At 51.0% G+C, this 4,660-nt stretch overlaps 1 pseudogene; it reads right to left on the bottom strand.

The window, feature by feature from the left end:
- Positions 1 to 2,334: 2,334 nt before the first annotated feature.
- LOC101825236 lies at positions 2,335 to 4,093 on the bottom strand (annotated as a pseudogene).
- Positions 4,094 to 4,660: the final 567 nt, after the last annotated feature.

Raw genomic sequence — 4,660 nt, 5'->3', positions numbered from 1 at the left:
TCTGCTAATAAAATTTTTAGTTCTTTGATGGGTATGAGACTGGGGAACACTACATCCAAGCATATTCATCATTAACTTCTCTTAACAGCATCTACTGGGCATTTTCTGGATGTGTGATGGTTGCCTGAGGGCCCAGCCCACTCTGGGAGGCACCATCCTTAGGCAGGTGGGCCAAACCCGCACAGCACAAGCCAGTAAGAATCTTTGGTCTGTGGTTTCTGATTCAGTCCCTGCCTTGGTTAGCCTCAATGATGGAGCACAACCCTTAGGATGTAGCAAGCCCTTTCCTCCCCAATGTTGCTTTGGGTCAGCGTTTTATGACAGCAACAGGGAGCAGACTAGGACAAGCACTATCATTTAGAGTTGGGTCTTCTTGTAGGTATTTTTATGTGTCTTGTGACTTGAGGTCATTCCACGATTCTGTCTTTTGCTATGGACTCCAAACACACCGGGTTTCTGCAAGGCTTTGCCACCAGTTTTTCTTTTAACAGCATTTGTGTGAACTTTGTAGCTTGGAGGTAGTTTCTGTGTCTTCTGGCTTTCTTGAAAATTAATTTTCATTGTTATTTCATCCTTTTTATTCCCTTCCACATGATCTTTTGAACTAGTGGCATGATTCATAGATAATCTTTTTTTTTTACTCTCACAAAAAAATCATTTATTTACAAAGGCCAGGGTGGGTGTTGGGAGTAAGAGAGGAAACGGGCAGGATGATCTGAACTGCTTGGGACCCTTCCCCAACTGGAAACAGGATTCCTCTATCTCTCAGTCAGGGGATCCTCCAAGCAGCTGGACTGGACCACAGAGCAGAGAGAATGTGTTAAGAGCCTCTTCCTCAGTACTCCAGTTGAGCTAAACCTAATTTCTTATGAAAGGTATCACTGTTCCCACCCCTTCCTCAAATAGAACTTTCTGGTCTAGAGGGAACCAGCAAGTAACTGAAAGGCAGGAGCTCTGGAAGAGAAACCTCACTGTTTTTTTCCACCCCAAGAGTAGTGGTGGGTTGGGCCATGGTGGCACACGCCTTTAGTCCCAGCACTCGGGAGGCAGAGGCAGTCGGATCTCTGACTTCGAGACCAGCCTGGTCTACAAGAGCTAGTTCCCGGACAGCCTCCAATGCCACAGAGAAACCCTGTCTCGAAAAACCACAAAAAGTAATAGTAGCATCAGTTAGAGCCATTATCTTTAAAACTACCCAATATGCTTGCTGGTTACCAAACACCCAGAGTCCCAGCTCTCTCAATGCTATATTCCTTGTACCCTTGTACCCACTCATCTCTGTTGACAAAGTTGTGAACCAGAAACCAACAAAGAGCACACACCTCCCAACTTTCATGTATGCTTGGATGTGCACAACTTCTCCATACTGCTGAGAAAGATCCAACTCCATCATATCTCCTGGAGAGTGGAGCTCAAAGTACCAGAGCCGTAAGATATAGGTAGGTCCTGGGTCATTGGAACACGTGTATGCATATACACGTGTTGGAGACAATGGAACCAACTTGATTCCTTGTAGGTCACATTGCTCAGCTTTGTTGAGCTCCATTCTCCAATTCAAACTCCATCAGTCTTTCTCTCTTTTCTCAGGCGTGAGCCTGGGTTCTCCAATCTGAAATCCATATCCCAGCTGTCAATCGAACTTCCAAGCATTCAGCTTAGGCCGTCTTCCCCAGTCCCTGCTTCCAGGGACTCTCAGCTCTTGCTCTTCACCAGCCTCTGTGGTCTTGTCTGTCCTTGGTAATCCTGCCCAGAGAGAGCACTGACTCATTGCTCCCTTTAGGCAAGAGGACAGGTACATTTCTCCCTGCTTCAGAGTCCCAAAGGAGCCCTCGAAAAAACGCTGGATGGATTCGCAGAATAGGGGTAGAGAAAGGAAACTATAGCATTTCATCAGTTCCTCTCCAGAGAGTGAAATTCAAACACTGGTTGGGTTGAGGTGAGGGAGGGAAGGAAGAGAGTAAACCTAAATGTAAGGCGAGCTAATCCCTAGTGGTACTGATGGAAGAATTCCAGGAAGCCAGATGGGGTCCTCCTCTCTCAGACCCTGGGAGAAGACTGAACATTGCCAGAGTACTTGTGGGCAAAGAGGTGGGTCCAACTGACGACACAACTGTGCAAACTAAACAGCTCTGCTCGGAGGGCCAGGAGAGGAGATTTCATTAGACAGCAACCGAATCAAAATCTTGGGCAGCTGTGGGGTTGGGCCCATGCCTCTAGTGTCACCCTGCTGTTTGTAGAGGTCAAAGAGGACCGGCTACAGAAGGTAGGGCTTGACAGAGGAGCCAAAGGCTGGCGCTGAGCGGTGGGGGAAGGCGGGAGGCACAGGCCAAGGAATCAGGAGAGCTGGGACCCCAGGAGTCTCTCAATAGCCTCCGACATCCCCTCCTGTGACAAGCGGGGCCTGTAGGCTGGCTTCACGGTTGACACAGCCCATGGAGTTGAGTTGCTCCAGCTGCTGTTGAAATCTCACTTCTAGCATCGGCACCTGCGAGTTTCCACCTCCAGCCAAAAGCTGGATCATCTGCTGCACCAGTTGCTGCTGGGCGCTGGAACCCGCTGTGGGAGGAGAGGTGGCTCCTACGTCCCAGGGAGGAGGTACGGGCCTCGGCTGCAGAACCAGAGTTGCTACCTGCCAGGGCTACAGGGGTCCAGGATGTCCCAAAGGAGCCAAGGCTGGGTACCAGCCCAGGGGCTACAGTCTGTAGGGTCAGCAGGCCCTGCTGGATCTGCAGCAAGACCTGCATGGCCCGGGGTTTAGTGAGGATGGAGAGAGACTCCCGGTTCTACATCTGCTGCAGAAACACAGGAGCTGCAGGTGGAGCTGTTCCTGAAGTTGTGGATTCCCCGCAAGCAGGGGCACATTCACCATCATCTGAGCAGCAAAGTCAGGGTTCTGGGTGAGCATCTGCATCAAGCTGCGCATGTAAGGGACTGAGATCACATTCTGCATCAGCTGGGGTCCTTCTGAAATCTGCTGGAGGAGCAACTGCATTTCTGGGCTGTTGAACATCCCTGACCCCAGGCTAGCCGCATTGATCCCAACAGGGTTCGAGACTGTCGGGTGCACCTGGCTGGTCCCCGATCTTTCGGTGCCCTCCCTACCGGACCCGGGGGCCTGGGAGGTGGGGCCGAGGGGCTCCAGGGTTTAGGGAGGAGCTCTCGATTCTCAGTCCATAGAGGTTGGGAGCATGAGCTGTCAGAGTACCCGGCCAGACAAGAGAAGGGATTGTTGCCAAACTTCCTGAGCAGCAGTGAACATAGGCTCCTGGATATCAGTGTACATGCGGCGCAGGGCATTATAGCCTCCAGAGACACTTTCCAAGTTGCTGAGGGCCCGGTCCTGGTTCCGCATCATTTCTTGCAATATGGCTGGGTTCCGAGCAAGCTCCATTGTCTGCCTCATGAGCTGAGGGTTGTTGAGCATGTGGCTGATCTCGGGGTTCCTCTCCATCAACTATTGCATCTGGGGGTTAGCCACGATCATGTGACGCATCAGGTCAGGGTTTGACATCATATCCTGGACCAAGAGGTTCTCCGTGATCTGTGACAGCATCTCGGGGTTGGACATGAGCTGTCTGTTGCTGGAGCTCCATGAAGTTGGCAGAAAACAGGCCCAGGCTGCCTAGGCCAAGGATGCCCCCAAAGCCAGAAAGAATCGATGTAGTAGCACTTGGGGAACCCTCTGCAGTCACTAGAGTGGGTCCCCTCCACTGCCAGCATCTGAAGCGGCACTGCCAGAGCCGCAGGGCTGGGCAGGGGCAGCAGGGGAGGCAGGTGTGGTGGAGGATGTAGAGGCAGAGTCAGGGGTGGGTGGGGAGAACCAGTGGCAGTCACTGGATCTTGAGCCTTCTGAGGGGTCTTGATGACTAGGTGAACGGCGAGCCCATCCTTGATCCCACGCTGATTCAGTGTCTCCATCCTTGCGGATCTTGCCTGCAAAGATCAGAGCCAGCTGATCCTGCTGATCCTTAAACCTGTGGGAGATTTCATCCTTGAATTCCTTGACCAAGGTTCGATCACAGATCACGATGTCCTCCTTGTCCTTGGGGGTCTTGACGGCCCCACTCGTCTCTGCCCCACTCTGCTCGGCCATGCCGCTACCCGGCTGCCTGCCAGGCTCCTCCACCCAGCCCATAGCTAATATTAAACCAACACCTTGATGGGCGTAATAGCATCATTACAGCCTTTCTTTTCCTTATTACATGGCTAGTTATTTAAATGTGCTAACCCAGGCTTTACTTATTGCCAAAATGGAATATTTAATATCTGTTAAGATGCTGTAGGAGCACACTATTGAGAGGCTGAAATTGGTGTAATGTCGGTACTCCATCAAAGACCACAGAAGGATAATATATAAACACTAGAATTGACAGAGACATCTCACTACCTGGACAGTCACCCGAAGTTCCTCTGTAATGTTGGGGCATCCATCTTCAGCCCATAGGCCACAGTGTGTCTGGCAGACTTCTCAGCAAAGCAGGAAATTTCAAACTGTCCATCTGCATTAACGTTTTCAGTCATTTTTCTGTGCTGTGTCCTGCAGGATGTCTGGCAGACTATTCCATGAAGCATGAACCCTGTAGGTTTTGTAAGTTCAGCAGTCACTTTCCTGTGGGTCCTGCATGTCCAGTTTGTATAGCAACAGTCCAACAGTCCAGCA

The sequence above is a fragment of the Mesocricetus auratus genome, unplaced genomic scaffold (genome assembly GCF_017639785.1).
Source record: "Mesocricetus auratus isolate SY011 unplaced genomic scaffold, BCM_Maur_2.0 Super-Scaffold_100040, whole genome shotgun sequence".
NCBI lineage: Eukaryota > Metazoa > Chordata > Mammalia > Rodentia > Cricetidae > Mesocricetus > Mesocricetus auratus.
The sequence above is the reverse complement of the archived record's forward strand: the minus strand, read 5'-3'. Positions and strand labels throughout refer to the sequence as shown.